General features: G+C 40.3%; 1 protein-coding gene across 1 annotated transcript in view; it reads right to left on the bottom strand.

Annotated features, from left to right (window-relative positions):
- Positions 1–16,798, bottom strand: part of LOC144698562 (uncharacterized) — a 1,040,782-nt gene that overhangs the window by 455,330 nt on the left and 568,654 nt on the right. The gene's annotated exons all lie outside the window — the stretch shown is intronic.

Genomic DNA, 16,798 nt, shown 5'->3' with positions numbered 1-16,798 from the left:
GGTCATCCAAAACTACTGCCCGTTTATTAATCGTGCTAAGTACTATTCACCAATCAACTTCTGCTTGCTCAACGGCGTTGTGCCCCGTTAAACCAAAGCATTGATTTTTAAATTCCCATCAACACGTGGTCTTGTTCATCCCACACCCTGTAAACTCATCCAGCTCTGTAACTTTCCAAAAATGTGGGCCTGCCAAATAAAGCTTCTCCGATTTTAATTGCACCCCCGGCCGCCCTATGGAACAAGCGCTGGAATTCCTTCCCCAAACTTCACCCCTTATCCTGCGTTTTTTTTTAACCAAACATTAGGCCATTCTCCTAATTATCGCCTTATGTATCTCATCGGTTTGGCTCTTAAGACTCCTCTGAAGTGCATTGGGACGTTTCATTGCGCTGAAGGTAATGTAAGTCCAAGTTTTGTTTGTTAACTGCTATCGATAACCTGTTTTACCTTTAATGTTCATGGAGCAATATGGTTTTGTACCTTTATCTGGAAACATTTTCAAACAAAATCTTCTGAAATAATGGGATTCATAGTCAACAGCAAAATAGAATTGTGGCCACACTCAAATCATTCCTGATATTATCAAATGGTGGAACATGATGAAGCGGCCCATCAGCTCACTCCAAATCTGTTTGTTCACATCGGCTAACGATAACAATCCAAGTACATCTAAGTTGCTTCATAATTTAAATTCTGTGTCACATAGCTTATTTCCTCTCTGCCCTTTCTAAGATTTTAACATCAGCCCTTAACTGCAGTTCACATAATTAGGCACATTATTCCAACTGATTCTTAAGCACTATTCTTACTGTTATGACACAACTGTGGATAAAGGCTAACCTTTAAAATCTCAGAGGGAAACTTTAAACAACTGTCATTACCGATATTTTCAATTGGTGCGTTTGAGATGCAACTCTGAATTCAGAAATGAACCCCCCAACCCTTCAGTGGTTTTTATATCAAACTAAATGATACATTTATGAATAGACAACAAGGCATTAAACACATAAACATTTCTACAAATTATTATCATAACTTATAACAAATTCCCAAATTAATTTCCAAGAAGGCAGAAGTAGCCAATAGACTTAACCAGACGCCAGGCAAAGCAATTTCATCTTATAAATTCAAAATGAGTTTCCTTTCAAGTTGGTTCCTTTGCAGGCAGTTGTAGGCTTACAGCCTTTGACCTAACATGCCTCTGGCTTCAACACAGAGAACTCTTATGTATATACCGAGCCTTCCCCTTTGAATGCAATTTTTCATTCTATCACCAGGTCTTTTGGACGCCTTTTACAATACCAATTTTGTTAGTAATATAAACATTGCTTTGTTTCTCTTGGCTAAGTGCAAGTTTTCCTCCGCTTCTCGAATGCTGCATTCAACAAAATGCAAATACACCCTAGCATACTGTTTACATCTCAAAACTACTATGCATTAAAGCAGGCAGGCAAGCTGGCTTTAGTCCAATTAACACACACAGACTAAAGCCCTATTTAAAAAACAATTACAATACGCAGATTAATATTTCTTCCTGACATTTTAAGTTTAGCATAACCTTATTACTTTATGTTTTAAGAAACAACTGCAAATGTCTGCCCCCTTCAAATATCACTGTGCATGTGGCCCCAGGTCACTCGGTTCACCTTGTCCACCGACTAAGAACTGCTTATTTAGTTTTTGTTACAATTTCTCATTCATCCATCAAAAACGTATACCACAACACTTCCCTGCATTAAACAGAACCTGCCATGCATCAACCCAGTTGGCCAGTCAGACTACGTTCCCGCAGCTCTTTATTATATTTACACGTTGCGTGCCATCTGCAATCTTTGAAATTCTGCCACGTACCTCTGTGTCCAGGTCATTAATATGTACCAGAAAGAACAATAGTCCTCAAACCGCCCCGGGCTGACACCGGGTACTTGATTCCAATCGGGAACTATAATTCAGAACCATTATTCAGTGACTTCTATCCCTTCCCAAATCTGTATTCAGCCTCCATTTTAACCCCGTGGGCTTTAATTTTGGTGCTTAAACAAACAATATATGGGGGTCCATATACCCAGCATCACCTGCGCTGAGCTCAACAACTGCCTCTATTACACAATCAAAAACTCAGCCAAGTTAGTTAAACATGATTTTCCTTTAACAAACTCCGTTTGCTGGTAACTATTGAACTGTAGTTGAGTATCAATTAATTTTGTCCGCATTATTGTCTGTACAGTTTTCCCCATTTCTAATGCTGGGCTGACTGGCGGTATTTCTCAAGTTTATTACTCTCCGCTTTGTGGGCCCGGGTGCAACACTTTTGGAGCACCCAGTCTTCCGGTACCACTCTCATATCTAAGGAGATTTGGAAGGCAGTGCTGATAGCTTTAACTGTTTCGTCACTTGTTTCTATCAACATTCCATCCGTCCAAGTGATTTTTTTTCAATTTAATTACTGCCAACATTGTAAATAACATTTTTTATATATTGAATCTCTTCCGTTTCCCTAGTGCCCCCTAGCTTGCTGTGACATTGGCAGAGTTCCGCGTTTTTTTTTCAGTGAAGGCACATGTAAACAATTTATTTTTGCCTCTGCCGTGCCCTCTATTGCCATAACAATATCGGTTTCGGCCCCTATTTATCCTCACCGTTCCTTTGACTATATTACTGTTAGGTGCTCATAAAAAACACGTTATAAAACACTTTGAGTTTCCTTTTTATTTTAAAGGCAAATATATTCACATACATTGCCACTATTATTCCGTTTTTCTCGTTCGCGCTTTACTTTGTATGCTCAACTTTCTTCTTTACTTGTGAAACATACATTTCCAATAAGCCTTGCAATTCTGCATCATGTTAATTTATACGTTTAGTCATTCATGGAGCTCGAGCTTGACGTTCTTCCCTTTCGTTTCATGGAAATATGCCTACACTGTGACCGAGCTATTCCCTCTTTAAAGATCTCTCATTATACGTTTTTGGTTTTAACTATCAATTCATGATTCCAATCACCTGTGTCAGGCACAATAACATATCATTGATAATGTTTCACAATTTTATATGTATTTCTTTCTCATTTTCTAGGAGAATTTTTCACGCACTTGTGCTTTAATGTTAGTAGTTTAGAGGAATTAGCATTAAATAAAGGGCGGTTTTTATTCCTAGAGTCCTCTCTCTGTATTGGATCGTTTGGGCTCTCTCGCTGCGATAAGAAAACATTACATTGCTGTCGTGTCATTCGTTGCCACAAAACGTTCCTTGGCTAACCAGTAAGAATAAGAAACTAGTTACACAGTGGCACAAGACAAATGGGAAGATACGATTTGAAAATAGATGAAGAATGAGATTTACTTCGGGAAGATGAAAAAAAAAACAAAAAACAAACACATTGATAAACACGGGATTTGTCTCGGCTGTAAACAAAATACTTTCATGCAGATTGAATGTTAGAAGGGAATAGTGTGGACGAGTTCAAATGTGAGAACGTTAAGTTGAAATTGGAAAAAAAATAAACTAAAATAAAACCCAGCAAGAGGTAATTGATGGCACATAGCCTAGAATATCGATAACAGACAAAGAGCAGATGATTTATCGAGAAACTTACAGATATATTTGGATTGAACGTGTGCCCGAGACATGGAGTGTTAGCAATGCAATTTAATTATTTGAGCAGTGGTAAAGGAATACACAGGATAAGGGTGCAGCAAATAATGCTAAGTCATCTTCTGCAGTCATAAAGCTGAAGGAAATTAGCACTATTTATGGGCCTGGATGTGTTAGAGTGAAATGTGCAAACATACATTCCTCAGATATGTCGGGAAGATAACATGGGCAAAGTTGGGAAGGGTTTGGATATGTTAGATGATTATGGTAGCCGAAAAAAGTGGAAAATTCGGAGAAAAATAAAATGCACCACAAATTACAGTTGATGAAAGTGTACAAAACTGGGTAAATATTGATACATGTCTACAAAAATAAAAGAGGGAGTGCTGAAATGGGGATGAGGAAGTGAACAAATTAATCAGCTGCATAATTATCGTCAATGCAAGTCTTAAATTCACAATCCTTTGCCAAGTTGAAAAAACTATATAAAATGATTTCCCTCTGATGTTGGGAATGTGAATATTATTGAAGTATATATTAAAACCATTGTTTTGCCCGCTGATTTGTCAGCAAGCAATGATATCTAGCTACAAGATCTCCTTTTCCAATTTCAGGGAATTACGTATAGCGTTTGAGCTTCCTCGTGACATTATTCGATAAAGGGTTTAAAACATTTTATTATAAATAAATTAATGCCTGTTAAATGCCGCGGACAGACTAAGCGGTACAGGACGTAACAGCTCAAGGGAAAGGTGACAGTTTTAATATGGTTTAAATTGGGAAGCACCAGTTGCAGCGAGAGGGAATTCTATGGGTGGAACAACCTGTATGACACCAGGTAATGGAAGCAGTTCTAGTTTACTGCCACGCGTTTTATTTTTCTGCTTTTATCGAATGTTGCACTTTTCGGTTAATGACTGCTCCATCTCTGCAGCGATTCCCTTCAACCTCAGCAATGCTCCTAGTCCAGTCTGCGTATCGCCCTTCCTTTTCATTGTTAATGTGCTAAAGGTTCATCTCTGCCGATAGCGGAAATCGGGCAGAAGCGGATCAGTGGCTATTATGCGCAGCGCCTGATGTAAAGTCCATTGCAATCAGTGAAACATAACATCAGACGCTGCTTTGAACAGGCGGCCGAGCCAAAACCGCCAGTTTTTGCGCTACCACCAGGGACGGATTTCCAGCCCTCAGAACCCAAATTAACAAATTTCTTCTTCAAATAAAGTAAGGCAATGAACGGTATAACAGACCAAGTATGAGAAAAGACCTCAACATTCTCAATAAAATTTAAATAAAGGAGAGGGCGGGGGTGGGAGCTCTTACTTTTTTTTCCATGCATAGAATTTAAAAGAGAATATAATTGGAACATTGTAACCCGCTGTTGTTTCAAAGTTCTCTGCTATTCATCCTAATCATACACACAAAGCGCTGCTATTTGCTGAAATACGGGTCTGGGAGACTGGTTTCCGTGGAAACATGATTCCCATAGAATTGCAGTCCAGGGGTGAAATTTGTTGTCGTTGGTAATGCAACAGCACCTGATAGCGAATCGGGAGTCAGTGTTTCACCTTATACGGTCTACTTTCCACTGAGGTTCACAGAACCACATTTCAACCTCTTTTAGGAAACTCGACTGGTTTCACTGTCGCTTTTCCTTGATGAGAAATTAAAACCATGATATTGTGGTCCAAGTCAATCGAGGGGGTGAAAGCTGGCGCTTGTAAAATAGGTGTCTGAATCTCTAGCGCACCTTTAACGCCACTGGGACAGACCTTTGTCATGCCCAGTGATTCACTTTCTAGGTCACTGACTTGTGCCCTTAAATCAAAAGTCACAAATCTCCAGGTGCGAATGGACAACAGATTTTCAGGATCTGTGCCGATATTAACGTAAATCTTCGTCTTAGAGAACGATAAATGTTTTAGTGGGAGTAATATATCGTAAGCTGTGTTTTACAAAATAAAAGGATGCATTCTTTACTTGCTTTCCGAAATCATTCCTCACTGCAAAATTGTATTAATTTTTCGGATTAGAAATATTGTCTCTACTTTCTGAAGGAACAGATCAGTAAGGAGGAACTTTGCAAATCTGGTTCCGTTTTAAGTATTAAAAAATTCACCATCTTTCTAAACAACTATCTTAAGTGTTATGTGACAGATAAGTTATATACCTAGAACCAATTTCACTATATTCTCAAACAAAATATATTTTGAAGTAACAAAGCTCTAAGCCCGTTCTAAGTTGACTGACAATCAATCTAATCAGGTCCTGGAAAGCAGCTGCGAACATCACAAACCTGCTTCAGCCGATTTTAATGATAATATTGATTCTTCTTATCCTCTATGTACAAAATCTTAGTGACAAAGTAGAAAGAAAGGTCACTTACCAGAGTTCACAGTCAGCACCGTGCCAGCCCCTTCATCGCTGTCATCACCACAGTCAGTCAGCTCCCAGTCAGCCCAGTTCAAGAAGTGTCAACGAAGAATAATTTGCTAATAAATATCCCAAAGCAAGACGGATCCAAGAACATTTTGCATACTTTTTATTCATTAATAAATCTTTATTTTCTGTCAGTTTCTGTACGTGCCGATAGTTCGTATGAGCAATGTGAATTTTTGTAACACTGAAAAAGACAATCCAGTGTTTCAATGTTACTGGGAATGCGGATAGATTCCAACCAAAAGCCGATCAGGAACTGATTTCAACCTCTGTGCATCAAGAGATCAAGTGTAAGAAAGTCGATTATTCAGCCACATTCATGAGTAGTAAAGTAAATAACTGTCGGGGAGGTTTGTGCTGTGGCCCGAGTCACTGTGTCACTGCAGCTACACATCAATTCACCCCAACGCAATAAATCCATTGTCCAAAACATTACAAAAAATCCGTCAAATATTCAAGAAATTGATTGAAAAATGTAGCAAATTGTTGCCTTTAAGTTAGGATCCCATAGATGCCTATAATTCTCACCCACTCGAAAAATCCTGGCGAATCTAAAGTGTTCCATTATGAAGATGACATTTATAAAATCTATAAAATTACCACCTAAATAACAAGAAAAAAGCCTTTAATATACCAGGCACTGTCTGACGAAGATAATAAATATTTAGCCATGAGATATCTTAGCCACTCAGAAAGTGATATCTGTTCGCTTTGCCTTAAGAGGTGTGGGGAAGTTTATGTATTATGGGAATCCAGGATTCATCACTGTGGCATTGCAGTAACACAGTCATAGAGATCAGTGCAAAAAGGTCGCACGTGCAGTAATACAAGTCTCTCAGTTTTGATGTAAACAGCAATCTGTATACACATCACGATGTTGGTTTTTCAAACCTTTTATAACTAAACGTGTTACCCCTCCAAATCACCGAGTAACCAATAAGTTGCTGCTAAACCCGTTGAGAAATGGTGACTTTGTTCTTACTTTTAAATCAGAATCTCTGCTGGTAGTTTGTGTATTACAGGAACCGTCTTCTCGATTGCTGTGGCAGCTATAGTATGTACACAGTGGTACAGCCCAGTACACAAATAGGTTCACTTCCGAGACTGTAAATTGAACAACCGCACTTCAAATCCGCATTCTCACTGCGGGGATTTCTGATCCTGAAACTCTCGCCAGTTATTTACACATCTCCGCCGGTCTAAGATGGGAATCCGTGGCTGCAAAGTGAAGGTTTGAGTGAAAAGAGCGAAACAATTCGTATTTCATTCAACAGAAGATTCGAGCGTGTTCTTGTGTGAGTGGAAGCTCAAACTCATTACTGTGTTGCCATAGTAAGCTTTGCAGTAAAACGTGGCACTGTCTTCAACTGTCAGGTCATTGATTCGCAGGGAAAATGAGTTGCTTCCCTCGTTGACTGATTCAACATATCGGCCGCCAATGGTTATCTGTTCCCGATTTGTCGCTCCCGGGTTTTTCCGGAACCATGATGTACAGCACAAGCCGTAGCTAGCGTCCCTTAGGACGCAGTTGATTGTCAAGGATTCGCCTGTCTCTTTCGTTGCCGTTCTTGGTGTTTGGTCCACCCGTGCACTGAAGGCACCTGAATGGTTAAAAAAAATAAAATAAATATTATATGTAATAAATAAATAAATATTGCAGGTCTGAAACAATAGAAAAACCTATATGCAAGGGAAAATACGCAATGTGGGCGCAGCCGCATAACTGTATCCAGTTAACACATTTATTTCAATGAAAAGCACTTACTTGGTAACCAGGTTAAAAGAAGCGAAAGGCAGAAAATATTCATTGTTTCTTCACCAGTGTGGAAAACATAAGCGGAACGAACTCTCGACCTCAACACCAACTGTTCTGTGTAATTGTGTGTCGCAGAACACCGACCTTATAAACCTCAAGAGGCTGGGCGAATTTGCATAGGGCGGAGTGATAGACCACTTGCAATGTGCGTTGTTGGCGGTTTGCCATAGGGTAGGTTATAACTCTAATATCCACAGTGTGTATGTGTAAGATGCACAATTCCCACGCCATAAAATCACTCGACTTCACCCCTGTCTCCGCTCACCTTGTGCTGAACACTTCATCCTTGCCTTCGTTACCTCTAGATTCGATTATTTCAACCCACTCCTGTCTCCCAGATTCTACCCACTGTAAACGTGAGGTAACATAAAACTGTGGCGACCTCATCTTATCTCACAGCAAGTCCCATTCCCCCATAACCCCTTTGTTCACTAACTGACATTTAATTCTGGCCAAGCAACCTTTGATTTAATATTCTAACCCTTGTTTTCATAACCCTCCATAACCTTGCCCCTTTCTACATCTGCACTCTCCTCCAACCCCAAAACCCTCCAAGATATCTCTGCCTTTTTTTCTGGCCCCTTGAAAACTCCCAACTTTAATTGCTCCACAATTGGTGACCATGCCATCAGCTGCCTGGGCCAAAAACTCTGAGATGCAATCGTTACAATTCTCCGCCTTTCTGCCTTGTTTTCTCCGTTTAAGACATTAATTAAAACTACCTGTTTGACGAACTTTTGGTAATCTGACCCAGTGTCTCCTTTTGTGTTTTGCTGTCATTATTTATTTAATACAGCACTGGGGAAGCACCTTAGGCCGATGAAGGACGCTACATTAGTACTTTTAAAAATTGTTTTTGTTGTTATTGCCGCGACGAGAGTTTTCCGAAATGTGTACGCAACTTAAGAAATAGCCTTTAGTATTTAGAAGACCAAACGGAAATGGTTAATATGCGATAAAGAGCGAATAAGTGGGAGGTGAAATTCAGTGCCAATACGTTTGAGATGATGCAGGTTGTAAAAGACACGCTGGAAAAGATACTCGGAAAGGAAATTAGCTCGGTTTTGGGGCAGACTACAGAGCGTAAATAATGTTGGCTCTCCAATATGGTATGGACCTTGACGCTTTAAAAATTGTGCAAAACATTTTCTGTTGCTTTATTCATTCACAGGATGCGGTGCCTCTGGCAAAACTAAGATTTACTGACTGTCCCTAATTGCCCCTGGGATGTGTTGCTGAGCCTCTTGCTTGACAGGGATGACTTACTTGATAATTTCAGACAGCAGTAAAAAGTCAGTTACATTGTTGGGTATTTGGGCTTTTGTGTATGTGAGTCCGGGTGAGAATAGTAGGCATCATTCCCTAATGGACATTATAAAACGAAAGGGCCGGCCTCTATAACAATCCGGTAGTTTCATGTCAACTTTACCTATCGTAGCGTTTTAATTGCAGCTTTATTAAATTTACTGAACTTTAATTCCAAAGTGGCTGCTTTGGTATTTGAACTTATGCTCCTGTATTATTAGGCCTGCCTTCTGGCCCATTTGTTCTGTAGCATAATCACTCGGCCGCTATTACTGATGACTAGAACGATGCCAGGTATGACGATATGTAAATAGGAATAAAAGAAAAAACAATGAACTTGCTCATTTTCCTTTTAAAAAAGCTTACATTATGAGTCGATAAAACAAACTGTTTAAAAATGTCAAAGAATGGGCAGGGTAGATAAATGGAAGTAGAACGTTATTAATGGTTAAGGGATCAAGGAGAGGACAATATTAAGTTTGAGAGATTTTAAGAATTGATCGAGTGTAAAGTATTCATACGGAAAGTTGTGGGGCTGCAAGATTTACGAGCAAGTTTAATGCTTGATTCATGAGCTTTGTGGACATACATGCACAATTAGTTTGGAATGCGTTTGGAGTTGACATCCTTTTTGAATCTCCTGAACATAGCTCCAGGAGCCAGATGCATTGCCTCTGACGGACATAAACGTGCATTACCTCATGGAAAGCACAAAACCATGTTCATGTTGGAAGGCACATGTGGATATATTCCTTGAAAGCACGGAATGGGACACTTTTAGTCCTCCAATAGTCGAGCCTAACGGCATACATGGGAAGAGTAACTGTAAGATCAAACGTGCAAGATTCAAACAATGCACTTTCCACCGGTGTCCTTCTTGAAAGGCTTTCTAACTCAAATCGTCATAATTGCGTCCCGTCTCGTGATTCTCAATCATTAATATCTATGGGCGGTAAATCACCGCCCGGAAGTACTTTGATACAAACTTGCCAACAATCTCCAGAACCATCACCATCCCAATCATTTGTGATTCATAATTGTTAGAACATGGGCCTTATAATCGTTTCACGCAAGAGCAATGCCCATATGGTCAACGAGTTTTCACCTACTGGGGGTTGGTTGTCCTTAGATTGGTCATATACATTAGCTGGCAACATGATAGTGTTAATGGGCATGGATGAAGTTCATATTATGAAAACAGCGTCGGTTTGATAATAACTGATCTGAGAACAGTGCTATTTCTAATTGCTGGCATCATGAGCAGCTGACGTTAACATTTGCATATCAATGTTGATGACGTTGGCAAACCAACTTTAAGAGCATTGGGAAACAATTTTCATTCGCTGTTGAACAGAGATTTTAATTGGTTTATTTTAAACAGATGAATAACCCAGTTACGGAATGTGATGAGGAACATTATAGGGATCCTATTTCGTCGCGCTGATTTCTTTCGGTCCACTTGCAGTTATTAACTATCTGCTGTGTATGTGCGAGCCGCAACATTGTATATGGAGTTTATCCCGTGCTACATACAGACTGAGGTTATAATGTAGCATTCAGAGAATAAAATTGGGAATATGTCAGTGAGTACAATTGCACACATGGCAGCAAGGTAAGATGTGACGTAGAGTTGGTTGAATGAAATGTACTGGCAGCTGAACCTTAGCTGAAAGATCAGGAGCATAATGGCAGTGTGTGTCCTCCATTCCCCACTCCCCTTTGATTCCCATTTCTACTAAAGCTCACGTTCCCGATTCTGTCTTCAACATTGTGAGACTTGCGCTATTGATGCTCGATTATCCCAAACTCCATTCTTTATTCCCCTCAACGATTTCGCATTGGTTTGACTAAACGTATACATTAAATTAATCAAGGACAGCGGAGAAGGGGCCCTAAAATGTGACGAGCCATTGAAAAGTCCATTGAATTTGGTGGGACCGGAAAATCCCGCCGGCGGGGAGGGCCAACATTTCCACCCATAGTGTCCGCTGCGCATTCTTAAGAGTGTGGAGGATCTACTAATTTAATTGAATTTTTGAGGATGGTAACAATAAGTAGAAACCAGTGCATCTAGCGACACTAGCCATATAGATTGACTGAAACCCTCACATAAGGCCCACAGACACTCAAATAGAAGCAAAAAGGACGACACAGAAAGTTGTGATAAATGTTAAACATTCGGATTGATGGTATCTGACATGTGGTGGTTCCCCAGGATCGTGTTCTGGGTTTTCAAATTCCCGTCACATTTATTGAATGCCTTTGGTGAATAAAGAATAAAGATTTAAATGTCTAAGTCTGCAGAGGCTTGGAAGCATGTGCGCTAGTAAATAGTGCAAATGGGAGCACAGCATTGCACAGGGGCATCTACAGATTAGGAGTTCCCCTGAAAGCCCGGCAGATGGAGATTAATTTGAGTAAGTGCGAGGTCACGTTGCTTTCATGCAAGACAAATACTTCGAGATATATTCTACATTCTGATACAACTATATGCTGCAGAGGAGGAGCAAAGAGATTTCCCACTATACATATTTGTTAAAGCTGTACAGAGGTGCAACAGTGAATCAGAAAAAAAGGCTAAAGGTGTGATGATTATTATTGACCATAATTGAAGAGAGCATTTCAGTGCAGTTACTGGTTGTTCAGACAAATAGATCTTTGCGGTTGCTGATTCTCCATAAAAGCCTCTTTCCACCTTACTTTATGTCAATAAATCAAAATATGCTTCAAGCCTTCCTCCTACATGTACTCTAGCTTCTCCTTAAGTTTATTATTAATATTCCCCACCACCGCACCATGTAGGAGCGGTTGCTTAATTTTCTTTAATTTCTGTGTTTTCTGAATAAATTTGAAAAAGTGGACAAACATTGGGCAAATGAAGTTGAGCATAGATAAATGTGAAGGAACAAATTTTGGTAGGAAAAATGTGGAGGTCACTTATAACTTGGAAGGAGTAAGTCATGATGGAGTAAAGGCGGAAACAAGCACGATCGTGGGGTGTTAGTGCGTTGTTCTCTATAAGTTGTGCCACAGGTTAGCAAGACTATAAAAACAATATAATCCGGAATTCTTTATGAAGGGTTATAATTAAAAATCAGGAGCGTTATGCTTAACCTGTATCGAACATTAGTTCAACTACACTTGGAGTAAGGGGCGCAGTTCTGGTCGCCGTATTATAAAATTAAAGGATATAGAGGCGCTTAAGAGTGAAAGGAAAATGCACAACGATGTTACCAAAATTGCGTGGATATACGCATCAGGAAGGGTTTAGCAGCGAGCGCCACTTCTCACTTGATGTAAAGAAGGCTGCATAGTGACATAATAGAGGCAATTAGGTATGCAAGGCTTGGATAGAGTCTATACGAAGGAAATAGTTTATTTGTTGATAAATAACATAACTAGAGGCTATCATTATAAGAGATGCAACAAATCCGACCTGTAATTCAAAATAAACTTATTCACCCAAAGAGTGATGAAAATTCAGAACTCGCTACCACAAGGCTGAATCGAATATTAAGGGGTTAATTAAGGGGAACCTAAACAAACCACATAAGGAGATAAAAACATAAAATGCTGAAAAAAACTTATCAGGTCTGGCAGCATCTACGGAGAAAAAAACAGTTTTAACGCTACGAGTCCGTATGACCCTTCTTCAGATTCATACGGACTCGAAATTCTGTTTCTGTTTCCCTCTCCACAGATGCTGCCAGCCCTGCTGAGTTTTTCCAGTATTCTCTGTTTTTGTTTCAGATTTCCATCATTCTCAGTATTTTGCTTTCACATGAGGAGATATTTGGACAGGTGTAAAAAAAATGTTTGGTCAGTGTGCTAGGTACTGAGGAGCGTTTTGAGGAAGGAAAGAATTGTAGGAATGTGGAGATGTGTAGTGACTGAATTGTAGAACCCAGGTCCTTGGCCGCGGAAGGCAATATTATGGAGTGACTAAATTTGAGGGTGTACAACAGGCCCGATTTGGTGGCGTTCACTTATCTCGACGGATAGTAGGCCTGAAGGGAATTAGAAGCATAATAAGGGGGTGAGGTCACTAAGGGATTTGAAAACCAGAAATATAATTCCAAAATGCTCACCTATGCAGACATCTACAAATATTGAAAATCCCATGAGCTCCAGTGTGCTTAATGTTATACATTTAGATGCGTCGGGTAATGTGTGCCTCTAACAGAACACTATTCATCAGTGAGCTTTTTTAATGTTAAGCTGCTGCCATTGAGTGCTAGTGTTTTGATATATGTGGGTGTTGTTGCTATCCAGTGTTCCGCACATACGTTATTCTTTGCATCCTTATTCATTCACATCTGCAAGCCTGTGCACAACGTTTCCGCCCACACCTGTATTATGGAATGATTTACTACATATCTCCTGAAGCATTTCCCTTATACTGTCTTCAACATTCCAAGCCTGTCCGCCTTAGACATTATATAGTTCAACCACAGAGCGTTTTGGAGGCGAATTGTACAGGTGCACGTGGGTTTTAAGACGTAATATGGAATAATCTATTTTTTAAAAAACGCTTACTGTGGCTATACTACCCCGTGGGCTTGAACTTATAAGGGTCAGTGCAACTGAGTCATAACACGCTCCCCTTAATATCCCAGCCAAATGTGAAACAGTAAACAGCGTATTAAGCAATTTCCATTGTTTTTTTTTTACCTGCCTACACGTTTTTAATTAATCATAAGCTTGACTGTCATATTTTCGCTCCTCTATATTTGCCACCTTCCGCCGGTTTGTAACATTATCCAAGAGTCTGGGACAGTGGCAGTGTAAAGTGCAATGCTGAATTCATGAAATATGTCCAAATCATGTCTTTCCACCTCAAGAAGGAAGGGCGCTGCAATGGATCTAGTTCCAAGAAATTAAATGTTGCTAGCGGAACATGTTTCATTGGGAAAGTATTTCGGAAACAGGAATTATAATATCATCATAACAGCATCGTGTTTAGAATTTGGGACCATCATTCATCAGAAACTAAATTAGACCAACTATGTTTACAAAGTAACTACAAAATAAAACAGATCAGCGACTGGGAACTCAGAGGCAAGTAACTCACCTGGTGACCACTTCCACACACCCCGAATCCCCTAACAGCCTATAAAGATTCGTCAAGATGAGAGTAAGGAATGTAATGGTATATCTCCTCTTGACTGGATCAGTTCACTTCCAACAATCATAACGAATCTCGGCGCCATCCTGGACAAGGAAGCCGAACAATATACCAAACATTTATTCGCAGTATCAACAGTGTTTTCCAAACATAGTGATCACGGCAGCAACCCATAGCTCCAATCAATCTGAATAAATATCGTTTAATCTCTACACTCTGTCTCCAACCTTCCATCCAAGTTACAAACTATGTCAAATGGTTACATCCTTATAAATTTGGTCAATTTCTTCGTGAGTTGGCAACACACAGATTATACATATTTCAGGAATTCCTCTCCCTCTTTGCACTTCACATTGCCGCTATCTCCCAATATATTAAGATAATTGAAGCCCCGTTTGTCACTACAATGTAATCATATGTTCTTTCTGTAATTTGGCTCCAAATTTGCTCTTCAATCTCCTTCTTAATATTTGGAGCCTTATGGTATATTCTCGGACAATATTAGGCTACAACAGAAGTAAGGTAATGTAGATGATCAAAGATACTGGGCAGCTAACCGATTTATTAAAAGTTGGTAGGCAGGTACAACAATAATGAATATTGCTTAATAGCATTTTTACCATTTTACATGCGGCTAGAATAAACTGTGGAGTACGTTATGTCTGAGATGTACGACCCTCGAAGTAAGTTGAAGTGCAACATGGATATATATATGTATATATAAAAGGCTTAGTAAGTGCGTTCTGGAAATTCATGTAGAAATGGCTTACAAATAACTGCGCCATGTTGGTTGTCTCTGATTAGCTAATATACCTTTAGGTATTCAGTAATTCTATCGAAGATGGCATATTCTAGCAGCTTCAAGACAGCTGATATTAAATTCAAAGGCCCGCAGTTTCCTGCGTTATCTCTTCCAGCCATTTTAAATAAGGGAATTAAATTCGAAATTTCCCTTCTCTTCCGATCACGGTTCACAACAAACACTCACACAAGCCCAATTTACTCACCGCAAACCTCGGGCTCCCACCTCCGCCCCGACCCCTCTTCACCCGCATTCTTATCCGGCTCCAGCTCTGCACTCCATTGGGCACCGGCTGCAGTCGGAACCGTCGCCGCTCCTCCAGTTTCTGCAGCTGACATTGGAGAGTTTCTGGCCACTGGATTGGCCAGTATCTCTTGACAGCTGGACGTCTTCCCGGGTGGGGGTGGAAGTCATGAAGTGAATCAATTTACAAAGCGATGTCCATTCACTCCGCGGTTTTCCGTCTGAATTTTAAGGTGCTGAACGCGTCCAGCGCCTGCCGTTATATTTTCACCGTGGATGGAATTAATCAAGGGCATAGGTGAGGCCAAGTCTGGAGCAGCATGTGCTGTTTGTGTCCCCGGCCTTATGGAAAGATGTACTTCTCCTTGTGGGTGTATATCTAACGCTCGCTAGTTTGTTTCAGTTGCGAGAGGAATTTCATATAACGATAAATTTAGCCTATACTTTCTGAAGTTTCGGGATTGAGAGATAATTGCATTGACAGGCAAAAATAAACCTTTTAGGGATGTTTATAGGGTAATTGCTAAGATGTTTTCTCTGTTGGGAGAGTCAAGAATTGGGCTTCATTCCCTCTGGTAAGAGGCCGGTCATTTAAAACTGTGATGTTTAAAAAACAAAAATCTTCCTTAAGAGGGATCAACATTTTCGCATTTTTCTATCCAGAGAGTAAAGACGCTGACTTGGAACTATATCCCCGATCCTTCACTGTTGCTGGGACAAATTCATAGTGTCACAGGTTCATAGAGGCGTACAGCAAATAAAAAGGCGCTTCGGCCATCCGAGACTGCGCTGGTCAAACAATTACCTATCTATTCTAATCCCATTTTCCAGCACTAGGCCCATAGCCTTGTATGCCATAGCATCGCAACTGCACATCCAAACACTTCTTAAATGTTGTGAGGTTCTCTGCCGCTGCCACCCTTTCAGGCAGCGGGTTCCAGATAACCACCACCCTCTGGGTGAAAAAAGTTCTTCCTCACATTGCCTCTAAATCTCCTGCCCCTTTCCTTAAATCTATTGCCCCTGATTATTGATCTCTCCACCAAGGAGAAAAGTTCCTTCCTGTCTACCCTATCTATGCCCCTCATAATTTTATACACCTCAATCATGTCCCCCCTCAATCTCCTCAGCTCCAAGGAAAGTAACCCCAGACTATCCAATCTCTCCACATAACCAAAACTCTCCAGCCCAGGCAACATCCTGGTAAATCTCCTCTGCACTCTCTCTAGTGCAATCACATCCTTCCTAAAATGCGGATTCCAGAACTGCACATAATGCTGTGCAATGACCAGCGTTTTATACTGCTCCAGCACAACCTCCCTGTCTTATATTCTGCGCCTCAGCTAATAAAGGCAAGTATCCCATATGCCTTCTTAGCCACATTATCTACCCGTCCCGCAACCCGAAAGGACCGGTGGACATGTACACCAAGGTGCCCCTGATCCTCGGTACTTCCCAGGGTCCTGCCATT

The sequence above is a fragment of the Cetorhinus maximus genome, chromosome 23 (assembly GCF_964194155.1).
Source record: "Cetorhinus maximus chromosome 23, sCetMax3.hap1.1, whole genome shotgun sequence".
NCBI lineage: Eukaryota > Metazoa > Chordata > Chondrichthyes > Lamniformes > Cetorhinidae > Cetorhinus > Cetorhinus maximus.
Note: the sequence above shows the minus strand (reverse complement) of the source record. Positions and strands in the feature narration are given on the sequence as shown.